This window comes from Chanodichthys erythropterus, chromosome 18 (genome assembly GCF_024489055.1).
Source record: "Chanodichthys erythropterus isolate Z2021 chromosome 18, ASM2448905v1, whole genome shotgun sequence".
Lineage (NCBI taxonomy): Eukaryota > Metazoa > Chordata > Actinopteri > Cypriniformes > Xenocyprididae > Chanodichthys > Chanodichthys erythropterus.
This window is the reverse complement of record NC_090238.1, coordinates 8,735,812-8,749,796: the sequence shown is the minus strand read 5'-3', so window position 1 is coordinate 8,749,796 and position 13,985 is coordinate 8,735,812. Positions and strand designations below refer to the sequence as shown.

Below are 13,985 nucleotides of genomic sequence, written 5' to 3'. Positions count from 1 at the left end.
TGAAATTTGAATCTGTTTGTGTGAATGGAAAATCCTCTTTCCAATTGAAGACTGTAAAATGACCTTTCCAATAATATCTATAGAATGTATGGCAAAGGGCATTTGTCTGAATATATAAGGAGACCGTAGGAGAAATTCAGCAGCTGTCTCCTGGACATGATGTCTCTTGTTTAGCTCCTTTATTGGCAATAAAGTAAACTTTCTGGAATTAAAGATATTTAAGAAGTGTTTTTTTAACATAAAGTTGAAACCACAACACAATCATCCTCTCACCCTCTGACTCAGAAACAGTTTCTACAAGAAATCAACAGTGGCCAAAAGAATTTAATATTCCACGCTTTTCTTATGACACTGAACTCCAATTAGAGAGAGGAAATTCTCTTTTTAAGGCTAACGGAACAGGGCTGACTGTCACTCCAAAGATGAAGTCTGATATTCTGGAGAAGGTTTGTGATGAGATTTATAAGTATAAATCTTATCCCAGCAGTGCAAACTTCTGTGAAGTTTCAGAGGCATTATCAAGAAACACCCTTGCTTAGCAGAAAAAGGATCCTTCAATGGGTGTTATGGGTGGACACAGAGACTTAAAATGAAGATGGGAAACCTACGCACACAGTTGAAAGGTCTTGGATGCCCTGAGTATTTGGTAAATTCTCTGAAAACCAAAGCCTCAGACCATGCTTTTCCAGCAAAAAATGTTAAACGACCTAAACGTGGTGAGGCCAATCATATCCCATCCCTACCTGCTGGAGAGCAAACCTTGAAATTGAGCGCCTGGCGCTTTTAAAGGAAGTGAAGAAAAGAAACAATGCATTGACAATCAGAGAAAAAATGACAAAGACGTTTGCCTTACGCAGACAAGAGATTGTGGAAAACCAACCTAGTGTTCAAGAACTGCAAGAAAGATGGCCAGCTCTGTTTCAACAAGAGGAGGTAAAAGCATTTATTTTATTAACTAATCTTGAATTTATCATAGTTTTTACCATGGGATTTTAGTGTGTAGTGTTTTTGAAAATGTCTTGGATACCCTAAATTATACCTTTTGTTGTTTAATGCTTTGTGTATGTATTTTTACAACTAGTTCTCAAAGTAAAATAATTTTTTTCAGAAGTCTATTTTCTGTTTTTCTTACAGATTAATGCCGAATTTTTGCGCATCACGACCTTACCTTTACAATCGAGATTTATGGCCTCTTTGGACAGACAGACCTCTCAGCTTCTCCAGGTTATTAGGAGCAAAGGTGGAGTCCTCCGTGAAAAAACTAAGGACACTATTGAAGTTATGGATCAGGTATTGGTTGTATGCAAACAAAATTGCTTGTGGCAATCAGTTTAGTAGTATTTTGGTCTAATAAAAACAATACATCTTGAACATTTTCTAGAGTCTGGACATAGACATCAGAAGAGAGAGCCTGCTGAAGTGCCTGATCATGTACCTTGGTGAAGATGCAAGCTGTCTGATCAAAGAATACCAGGTAATGTAGACAATGCAAACTACTGAAATTTTCTCCAATCATGTTTGCCTTAAAGAGATATTTCACTACCAAATCAACATTTCCCCATGTTTTACTCACCCTCAAGGCATCCTAACTGAATATGGTTACATTCTTGAAAAAAAGAAAAGAAATGTGAAGTCCGCACACTGGAAATAACTGCTCCAATAAATAATTTATTAAATAATGCAACGTTTCGACCAACAGGTCTTCATCAGGCACAAACATGTGGCATACATTCAACTCTTTATAGACAGACATTGGGTGTTCAACTTTAAGGATTAGTCCACTTTTAAATGAACTTTTCCTGATAATTTACTCACCCCCATGTCATCCAAGATGTCCATGTCAGTAAAGAAATTAAGGTTTTTGATGAAAACATTCCAGGATTATTCTCCTTATAGTGGACTTCACTGGTCTCCAGACGGTTGAAGGTCAAAATTACAGTTTCATTGCAGCTTTAAACGATACCAGACAAGTAATAAGAGTCTTATCTAGCGAAACGATCTGTCATTTTCGAAAAAAATACAACTGTATATGCTTTATAATCACAAATGATCGCCTTGAACGTACTTCCGGTTTCTGCATTCTTCAAAACGCTTACGCTGTATGTCCTACGCCTTTCCTATTCTACTTACGGAACGAACGCAGCACCAGTTTCGTTTTTTCTATAAGTAGAATAGAGAAGGCGTAGGACATACAGCGAAAGCGTTTTGAAGAATGTGGAAATCGGAAGTATGTTCAAGGCGATATTTTGTGTTTATAAAGCATATACAGTTGTTTTTTTTTTTTGTTTTTTTTTTTTAAATGGCCGATCGTTTCTCTAGATAAGACCCTTATTCCTCATCTGGTATCGTTTAAAGCCCTTTGAAGCAGCACTGAAACTGTAATTTTGACCTTCAACCGTTTGGAGGCCATTGAAGTCCACTATAAGGAGAAAAATCCTGGAATGTTTTCATCAGAAACCTTAATTACTTTTCGACTGATGAAAGAAAGACATGAACATCTTGGATGACATGGGGGTGAGTAAATTATCAGGAAAAGTTCATTTAAAAGTGGACTAATCCTTAAAGTTGAACACCTAATGTCTGTCTATAAAGAGTTGAGTGTATGCCACATGTTTGTGCCTGATGAAGACCTGTTGGTCGAAACGTTACATTATTTAATAAATTATTTATTGGAGCAGTTATTTTCAGTGTGCGGGCTTCACATTTCTCTTTTATTCATCAGTTGTTGTTGTGCACCTGAGCCATTTGGAATTTTTTTTGGGCTGTGCACATCTACCTGACTATTTTAATTCTTTTATATTCTTGAAGAACAATACAGGCAAAGTTATAATCCTACATATCATTTTAGAATAGAATAGAATGGGTGTGAATTGTTGACTTTTTTTAAAGGGATAGTTCACCCAAAAATGAAAATTTGATGTTTATCTGCTTACTCCCAGGGCATCCAATTTGTAGGTGACTTTGTTTCTTCAGTAGAACACAAATGATGATTTTTAACCCCAACCGTTGCCGTCTGTCAGTCTAATAATGCGTGTCAATGGTAACAATTTATAAGAGTAAAAAAACATGCATAGACAAATCCAAATTAAACCCTGCGGCTCATGACGGCACATTGATGTCCTAAGACACAAAACGATCGGTTTGTTCTCGGTTAGTGTGGTCTGATCACGCTCTGACAATGGCAGTGATGTCTAGCATTGAAGTATAAGCGTGAGACATCACTTCCGTTGAGTGCTGAACGCAGTTGGACATAGTGGTGTATTAGAGGTAAAAAAGGATATAAATAGTGTTCGGTTTCTCACACAAACCGATCATTTCTTGTCTTAGGACATGAGCCGCAGGGTTTAATTTGGATTTGTCTATGCATGTTTTTTGACTCTTATAAATTGTTACCATTGACACGCATTATTAGACTGACAGACGGCAACGGATGGGGTTAAAAATCATCATTTGTGTACTACTGAAGAAACAAAGTCACCTACAAATTGGATGCCCTGGGGGTAAGCAGATAAACATCAAATTTTCATTTTTGGGTGAACTATCCCTAATCTTCAAATGCATCCATCGATCAAAGAACTGCTCGACATGGCTCTGTGGTCTTAACACAGGTCTTCTCAAGCCTTTAGGGTGAGTAAAACGTGGGCAGATTTTGATTTGGTAGTGTCATATCGCTTTAAAGTAGTTCAAGTAATTGTTATCATTTACACATCAACCTATGTGACTTTCTTCCACAGAACACAAAAGAATATATTTTGAATAATGTTAAAATCCCCCCCATTCACTTGCATTGGTTTTGTGTCCATACGATAATAGTGAATGGGGGCTGTGCTGTTCTGTTACCAACATTGTTCAAAATTTGCAGAGGACAGTAATTCATACAGGTTTCTCAATTACTCTCTGTTCTTGTATGTTTTTAGGCTGACCAGAGGGAGGAAGCGGAGAGAGAATTTGAAAAGACCACCATGGCACTTTTTGTGATCCGTGAAAGTGATGCTTTTAGTCGGGCACTGGACATTTCCATTGTCGTTGACGGTATGGAAGTAGTAAATGAGTTGCCCTCTGTTGCATGTGCCTGTGCCATGATGTTTGGACTCATTTATGCACTGAACTTGAAATATCCTGAAGGACTCAAATATACCTTTGAGGCCTTTCAAAAAATAATCATGGACATAGAGAGTAAGCAGATGAGCCGAAGGGTGCAGAACCTCTCTTCAAAGCTGCAGGAGTAAATTTGTTTCCTTTGACCCAGCTACAATGTTATGCTGATGCTAAATTTCTTTGAAGATAGACTGTATAAAGCCTTTTATACAAAGTTAACTGTACTATTGTTTACTAAACCTGATGTTTTATCTAGGGTAAGTTAAATAGTTTACCCAAAAATGAAAATTCTAGTAAATGAAAAGTATTTAACTTTATTTAAATTTGGTTCAGAGACATTTTGACAATTATGAGAGAAGTTTCATTTTTGGGTAAACTATTCCATGAAGGTGAAAATACTTTTTTTTTTTTTTTTTCCCTACCATTGGCTAATTTGGTAGGTGTGTTATTAAAAGTGTTTGGTTTTACACTGCCCATTTTAAAGCAGTTTTTGGGCCAAACTTGTTTTAAATTCAGAAGAATTCTAAAGGTTTGATTGTGTAGTCAGTTCTAAGTGACTGTTCATGGAAAGATTACAGAATTCTCTTCGAAACCATAACTGATTATTTTGGTGAATTTACATTGTATCCAGTGTGTCTATGTATATGGACACTAAAAATGTTATACAGTGTGTTTTTATAACAATACTGTACATGTAGAAATGTTTTATGACAAAAAATGTCAAGTTTATAATGTTTACATTGTTAGACAGTGTGTATTTGTGTGAGGATACTGTACACATTGTAAAAAAAAATTGTATTCTGCCAAAATAAATTGTCAAAATTTTGATGCTCGAAGTCATTCATCTTAGATGATAAAACTACACATTCTGAAAGCAAATAAGTTTCTTTATATTACATTAATATTTTAAATTGTATTTGGTTGGATATTTGGTAAGATGTAAAGTAAAAGGTTTAAGTTAATACAAAGAGAAAACATTAAGACAAAGTATAATTTGAGATTTCATTAAACTTAAAAACTTTATTTGATTCAAAGACACTTTTTGCTTTGGCTAAGTAATGGATAGTTAATTCTTTTCAAAGTAAAAATTTTAAGTTGATAAAAAGTAAAGTAATTAGATGTAACAAGTTGACGCAAAATTTTTACTTTGATCCAATGAAACACTTTTTTCAGTGTACGTTGACCGCCGCAGCGTCTTCTGGGATTTTTAACGGTTCGATTCCCTCAAGTTTGCATTCGATGCATCCTCGATATCAAGAACACATCCGGGTACTTTCATGCGTCCTCTGTTCTTGCGTTCTTGAGTACTGGAACGAACTTCGACGGTTGATGATGACGTAGAGCAAGAACACAAGGACGCAAGATGGCTGAAGAACGCATATTGAGAAACAGCCAGAGTGATTAGCCAGCTACGGAGAAACCGGTAGCCAGGCAACAGACAAGTGATAAATCCTGTGTGTTGACATCACTTCACGTATTCTACCAGCACAATTCAGCACGGTTAGACAACCGTGCGAAGAATTCCGGGCTGAGAACAGTTTGTAATTGTGCCATGCCATACCAGGCTCCTTTCTCTCGTCTCGTCTGTCCTTACCCCCAGGTGCTGCGGCCGCCGAGACAGGCCCCGGGGGGGGAGTAGAGCGCTGCGAGGGGCGATGGGGGTATGTGGTGACCAGGGCGGGCGAGAGCCGTGAGGGAACGGCGCGAGGCCGGTGACGCAAGTGATAACAAGCATCACCTGGGAGGGGCACCAGCCTTGAGTCTCTCACGGAGGAGCTCCGGGAGCATAAAAGGAGGAGCGACGACCGTGGAGGACGAGAGAGGACCAGGCCTGGATATTATTTTATGTTTTGTTATGTTTGTGTGGCCGGCAGACGTCCGCGAGGGTCTGCCGGCATTACTTTCGTTTTGTTCTTTGTTTATTTTGAATTAAAGTTTTGTTGAATGTTTGCCGGTTCCCTCCTCCTTCTTCCCACGTCTACTGACCTCGTTACATTTACTTTTCAGGTATTACTGGCTTTCCTGTAGCTCAGTGGTAAGAGCATGGCACTAGCAATGCCAAGGTCATGGGTTCAATCCCAGGGTTTGCACATACTCAGATACAAATGTGTAGTATAATGCAATGTAAGTCACTTTGGATAAAAGTGTCTGCCAAATGCATAAATGTAAATGTACTTTCAAATCCATAATATTATACATTTACAGTTTATTGATGGACTGTGGTGCAACTGCTGCAATTTTTAAAGACTTCATATTATTGTTAGGTAAGCTTAAAGGGTGCACCAATATGAAAATAACAATGCTTTAGTGTAACATCAATAAGAAATGTATTACTTAGAAATTTCATAGATATTGTCAATAATAGTTGTTCATATTAAAATATGTATAAACTTAATACATGACCTAGATTATTTATTCATCAAAATTGTGTTCTTTAAATTTAATGTAATATTTATTAATTAAAAATTGTTGCTGCTCCATTAAAGCTCAGTGTGCTCAGTTTTTTTTTTTTGATTGACTCTGTGATTGATTTTGTGAGTTTAAAATAAACAAACATTTTTAATAAAACATATACAAAAACAAAAATGTACCCATTAAGCACAGCCATACTTTTTGCATAATGATATACATCTTCATTATAATGCTTTTGTCATTTAAAATAAAATTAAATATTATTGTGTGAGAGATTACAGTTTCTCGATTGCTTAAACACTATAACCAGGATTTTGAACTAAAATTTCAAAACCATAATGCCATTTATCAAAAAGCACACCCATTTCCCTAAACTATAAACACTATTCCCTTGTTTTGACACATGAATCAGATTTGTTGAACTGTCACTGCAAAACTCTAGACACAAATAGCTTAATTTCTCATTGCCTACACCATGTTGTCATTTAGAAAGCACTAGCATTCAATATTGTTCACTCAAGTCAGCATAGCTTGAGCTCAATTAGCACAGAGTTACCCACATGGAAACACTAATGCTGCGTCCCAATTCGCATACTATCCGTCCTAAATAGTATTCTAAAAAAGAATTAGTATGTCCCAAATCGTAGTATGTTGAAATGTGTATTCCAAAGATACCCAGATGGTCTACTTTTTCCGGTTAGAATTTAAAGTGCAGATCCGTGTACACTTCTAGCGGCTAATATTGCCCATAACACATTGCGCTGTGGACGAGGATTCGATTAGAACTACAAATACGAATAAAAAGTGTCAAAAAACTACAAACATGACAGATATGCGAGACCTACGGTTAAGCAGAGCGGTTAAGATAATGGGGCTTGAATGTTTACAGTTTTTCTCAAATGCTAAAACACAAAAGCCAATCCTCTAAACTAAATGACCAGTTGTCTAAACACATTTACTAAATCTAGCTATCATTTTCCAATATTATAAACACATTTCACATGAAGACACAATTCACAAAACACAATCCTCCGTTCTCATAAATCTTAACACATTTTTCTTTGCTAAAACACAAGTTGCAAAAGAACTCTGCTCATATTCTCAAATGAAAGCTCATGTGATGCAAAATGCTTGCCACAGTCAGCAATATTTGAACACAATGAACACACCTGACATCATTCATTACACACAACGACTCAAAATTGAAGACACTTGTTGCTAATGCTGTGACCACATGTATAAAAGCAAGTTCAGAGTGCACAGTTTGCTGAAGATTCCAAACAAACAGAATGGATGAAGGCAGAGTCAGGGGAAGAGGAATTCGAGTCAGAGGAGGGAGAAGAGCTGGCCATGGAAGAAGAGGAGCAGGCCAACGAGGAAGAGGAGTTCAAATCAGAGGAGGAAGAGGAGCAGGCCAACAAGGGAGAGGAGAAGGTCCAGGAGGGAGAGCAAGACAACCTCGCACCATCATTACGGATGAGATGCGAGCAACAGTCATTGACCATGTCATTGTCCATGGCATGACAATGGCTGAAGCAGGACTACGAGTCCGTCCAAACCTGAGTAGGTTCACCGTGGCCACCATTATCAGGGCATTCAGACAACACAACAGGTATTGTACTCTATTGCTTTCTTTGTCACAATACAATTTTACAAGCCTGTGAAAGTAGTCTATTGGTTTCAAATCAGTTGTTACTGTATTGTAAAACATGTCAATTGACAACACATGTTTCTTTCTTTAGAGTTGAAAGAATGCCACATAGAGGTGGGAGGGTTGCCATATTTACAGCGGCACAAGAAACCCTCATTGTGGATATGGTTCGTGAGAACAACCTCATCAGACTCCGGGAGATCAGAGACAAAGTCATTGCCGATAATGTCAACTTTGAGAGCATTGATGATGTCAGCTTGGCCACAATAGACCGAGTTCTCCGGCGCCAAAAGATGCGGATGAAACAGGTCTATAGGGTTCCCTTTGAGCGCAACTCTGCGCGACACAAAGACCTACGTTATGAGTATGTGCAAGTAAGTATACATCCATGTTCACAGTACAGTTAGTGGACATACTGTGTTGCTCAGTGGCCTACATTACTTCTGGACAATACTGTGCTACCTGATTGACTGTTGTTCTGAACACCTGTGCACTTTCACATTTTCACAGAGGATTTTACAGTTGGACGCGATGGCCAGACCTCATGAGTACCTCTTCCTGGATGAGGCTGGCTTCAACCTGCAGAAACGAAGGCAAAGAGGCCGTAACATAATTGGCCAAAGAGCCATCACTGAGGTTCCTGGCCAACGGGGGGGTAATATTACTCTTTGTGCGGCCATGGGTTTGGAGGGGCTTGTCCACCGGCATGCTGTCCTTGGGTCTTACAACACCCAACGTCTCCTCACCTTCCTAGAGGAGCTAAAAGACATCCTCCTGGACCGCCAACAACACCATCCTGGGCCCGCACATCACATTTATGTGATCATTTGGGACAATGTACGCTTCCACAAAACAAACCAAATCAGAGAGTGGTTCACCACCAACAGTAACAGTAACACTTTTTAAACGTCTGTCTGTCACCCTACTCCCCTTTCCTGAACCCTATAGAGGAGTTCTTCTCATCGTGGAGATGGAAGGTTTATGACAGACAACCATACACTAGAGAGAACCTCCTAAGGGCAATGGAACTGGCCTGTGTTGACATCCCAGTGGAGGCCTTCCTAGGATGGATTCGCCATTCCAGGGCATTTTTCCCGCGGTGCCTGGCAAGAGACAATATAGCCTGCGATGCAGCTCAGCGACATGATGCCGCACAGTGATTGTGGTGTGTGTGTGGTGTGAATAAAGTAAATAAAAAAAACTTCACACCCTGATCATGTTTTCAAGAGTACTGTTGTGTGCAATAGATTCTGTTGTTACAGTAGTGTACATGCAGAATTTACTATAGATTTATACTCTTCATATGAAACTCACAAATCTAAATGCTTAATCCTCTGCAGAGATCTAAGAAAATCCATTACTGTAAAGTTTCTAAAAATATGCATTGGCAGTTATGAAACAAAGAACCTTCTCACGAATTGAGCATTGTGTTTTCAATTGTTTTGCTGTAGTGTGTAATGATGTGTATAGTGTTTACATTTTTGAAAGCTTCGAGCTGCTCTTTTGGTGTGAAAGTTTGAGTTTTGAAGTGAGAAGGTGTGGTTGTGTTTATGTAGCTTTAGAAAAGGGTGTTGTGTTTAGACATTGGGGAACATGGAGGAAACGTTTGTGAAATGTGTTTTAGCATTTGAGAAAAACTGTAATAATCAGTATAACCTGATGAAAAGAAATTTATTAAATGTTATCCACATTATATTTCATCTGCAACAGCATTGTGGACTTTTATAACGATGTGTTTGGTCATTAACTTTTAAATGCATCATTATGCAAAGATGAGGAGAGTTCTCTGCATGAAAGACCCATGACTGGCAGATAAACATGCGACTACATTTCTCTCTGAAACGGTAGGAAATTTAATTTAATTGAATGTTGAGGATTTTATCTGTGACAAGATGATTGACAGGACAGTTACAGGTTGCGTAACTAAGCGACAGAACGTCCATTAAATACCCAATTATGACAAGGTAGTATGTCCCAAAGCTTGCATACTCTTCTGCTACACACTCAAAAGTATGTACTTTTTCTTTACAAAAACAGTACATACTTTTAGGACTTACAGTTTTTCTCAATTGCTAAAACACTAAACCCTATAGGCTATGTGCACAAGCGTAGTGACGAACTTCCGCTAGCGCCAGAAGTCGGCATACCGGTTTCCGGTTCACATCCCGTCTTCATCCACTATAGTAAACAAGAAAGATTGAGTGCTGCTGTTGTACGGGATATGTTCCAAAAGAGATATAATATGCGTGACTCATCTAAGTTTCAAAAAACTGCTGAGCTGTGTGCCACTTTGCTCTGCTTCAAGTCGGTATTGAGGCAGAACAAAAACACTAACCTTAAATCTGAAGCACTAGCCATTGATCTGATCGCAACCTAATGCGTTGCGGTTTGTATTCACCGGTTTTTAAACTTTTTTTACGCAATCTTTTTTTTTTATATGACCCATAGGCCTATACAAACATGTAGCCAAAACAAATGAATTTAAAACGAAACTGAAGGTAAACCTGCGTTGCTCATGGTTAGGGCTGGGTACCGAACTCTATACTTTTTTAGGTACCGATCGAACTGCCTCGATACTACCGAGTATCGAAAAGTGTCTTGTCATTCGGTACCAAATTTCGGTACCTCAGAATGGAGCCGGGGAGAGGGGCGGAGAAATGCTTTCGCTGTCTCGTTGATGAGCAAGTAACGTTGCGCTACATTGTTATTTATATTTATATCTAAATATATAACTATGCGCGTGAGAGAGACCCTATGTGCGAGAGGGCGAGTGAATCAACGGTTTCATTTTCAGTTTATCTCCGAATGGACGGGGTTAGAAACGGCTGTTTATGCGAGCAGCCGGTTCACTACAGATAGCTACTGTTGACAGAAAACAGAAGTGTCGTGCTGCCTGCAGAAACAGGGGGACGCGCAATGTTTTTTAGTTCTGGACAGGTACAACACACAGCAGCTTTACAGCGTTCGTCCCTCAAGTCTATGGAAACACGCGACCGGTTCGTGACAGGCTCGTTGGCCTGCACGAGCACAGGCTCTGCCTCTGGCTCCAGAACACGAACAATTCTGCTGAAAAAGGGGTATCAGCATCCTCCTGATACTGCGGATAATCCGCGGGTCGGGCCAAGTAATAAAAAAATAACATTCCAATTAATGGCGGGTGGATGAGAGATGAATCATTAATGTGTATTTAATAAAGACACAGAACTCTCATCTCACGGTAAGACGTAACGAACGTGCGTCACTCTTCCGCTTTGATCTTGTTAATGATAATAAATTTTTTGAAGAAGAACAACAATTGCTGAGTGATTTAAAAAGAGCCTCACATACTGAATTTTTGCACTGAAAACTAAACTTTATTAAAACTATTTGCACTGAGCTATTGTGTTGGGTAAATTTTGTTCATTTGTGCTTTTTTTATTCCCTGCAGTGGCTCAGGAGATGAGTCTTTGAGTCTGAAAAAAGTCAACAAAGTTAAAACATAAAACCAAAGATTTTTTTTGAGGAAATGTAATATTGGTAAAACAGATTTTATAAAATTGGTATCGAAAAAGGTATCGTTCAGGTATCGGTATCGAAGTCAAGGTATCGGTATCGTCTCGGTATCGAAAATTTTTGAACGATACCCAGCCCTACTCATGGTGGTTACACCTCTCTCTTGGTGAAGTCGAGCAGTGCTCTTGCTGAATGGCACGGATTGCACAACGGACTGTATTTTATTTTTTATAACGAACAAGCTGCTATATGTCACGTTTCCAGTACTTGTTGTGTGTGCGTGAGGCGCGGGCGCGATCAAACAGCTGTCTATGCAGGGGACTTGCCTCATCCTCATGGCAACGGTTCGTGGCCAGGTCAGATTACGTCAAGAGTTTGTTGCCATTTGTTGGAAAACTTCACACTGCTCAGACATTACACGACCCAACAAACGCCGATTTAACCTGTTCAGTCGGGTGAAAACAGATTCCAACCAACGCCAACACGTTTGTTGTAATTGTATCTACATGCTGTTAAACAGTAAAAAACTGTGCTTCACTGGCTGGATTCGTCATGGAAATGATTTCAACTTCGTTGGATTCGTTTGGACTCTTTCTCATCACTTGTTGAATTTGTTGCTGGATTTACACTGTATCGTCTTGCCAGGGGCCTGTTGCACAAAAGTAGAATTAAGACATCCGGGATAAATGACTCAGCTGAGCTCAATAAAGCCAAAACATGTGCGTCCAGGCTTAATTGGTTGCACAAAGACCAAGCCAGGATGAGCAGACACGGATTCATTAAGCCAGGTGAAACCAATCCTGGATAGGTGCGCGCTCACGGCTCATTCAAATAGACCCCGCCACAGATCACAGATTAACTGATTTACCATGGCAACTAGAGCCGCGTACTTTTCCCCGTCGGAAGCACAAATCCTCATGGAGGCATACGAGGAGGTAAAAGATATAATTAAGAAGAAAGGCAACACCGCCACAGTGATAAAGCAAAGAGAAAAAGCGTGGCAAAGTATTGCAGACCGCCTGAATGCGTAAGTAGTGCACAATTACACACTCACCGCTCCGCTGAAACATCACAATTACAAATCAAATATTTAATTCACATCTCCAAAAACGCAGTTGTACTGTAATTATGAAACGGTTAAATTTTTTATTGAAATGCACTGCATATATGAGTGAAATTGTGTAACGTAACTCCATCACACTGTATAAAGCTATGATATATTATTATTAAAGCCTTACATTATTATTTTACGTTACTACGCTCAGTACGGTTTAATCTTAGCCGTTGTACTCTGCTTATTATGTTGTCCACCGGTTTTTTTTGTGTTTCCCCTGCTTTTATTTATGTAAAGCAGCTTTGACAGAATGAAACAATTGTGAAAAGTGCTATATAAATAAAATTTTCTTGAATACATAGATGAGCTATAATAATAATCACTTTAATTTATATAGCGCCTTTCAAAGGACCCAAGGTTGGTTGCTCACTGCACTGCAAAAATGTCTTTCTTACTTAGTATTTTTGTCTTGTTTTCAGTCAAAAAAAAAAAAATCTAAAAAAAATCTTAAATATTTTCTAGAGCAAAATAACCTAGGAAAATAAGCAAAAAACTCTGCCAGTGAAACAAGAGAACTTTTCTAAAAGTAAGTGTTTATGGAAAAAGTAAACTTATTTCAAGAGAATTTTTCTTATTATATTGACAGATATTTACATTTTTTGCTTGTTTTAAGCACACATTTACTTGAAGTTTATATTTTGGTCTAAACCTATACTTATTTTGCTAGGTCATTTAGAAAATCAAGAAAATACATCTTTAGTGTTTTTTTTATTTTATTTTTATATTTTTACTGAAAACAATACAAAAATACCAAGTCAATCAAGTCAGAAGAACATTCTGCAGAATGGTATGGTCCCTGACTAATATTTAACAAAGCACAAGCATATATTGTACCCAGAAGGTGCCTGCTCACACATTGTCTGTACTGTTTTAGCAGTGAAAAAGAATACCCACAGACAAGGCACGGGTGGTGGGTCACCAAAGGCTGACCTTACCCCAGCAGAGGACATGGCCTTGGAGCTAAATAAAAGCAGGCCCGTCTTAGAGGGGATCCCTGGGGTGAAAGAGACGAGCATAGGTTCCTCCCAAGATGCCACCCGCTTCATTCAAGGTATGTCCTTCCATCTCTACATGGAATACAACCACATTCATATTGAATCAATTTGGACTGTCTGACTTTGGTTTACCTATTGCCTTGCAGTGTCTGGCAGCACTGTGTTCCTGTTAGAGCCACCAGCACAAGCACCAGACGATGCTGATCCAGTGAGTACTCCATCA

At 38.8% G+C, this 13,985-nt stretch overlaps 1 protein-coding gene across 1 annotated transcript in view; it reads right to left on the bottom strand.

Moving 5' to 3' along the window:
* The window catches only part of kif6 (kinesin family member 6), a 452,839-nt gene that overhangs the window by 413,137 nt on the left and 25,717 nt on the right, over positions 1-13,985 (bottom strand). The window lies entirely within an intron of this gene.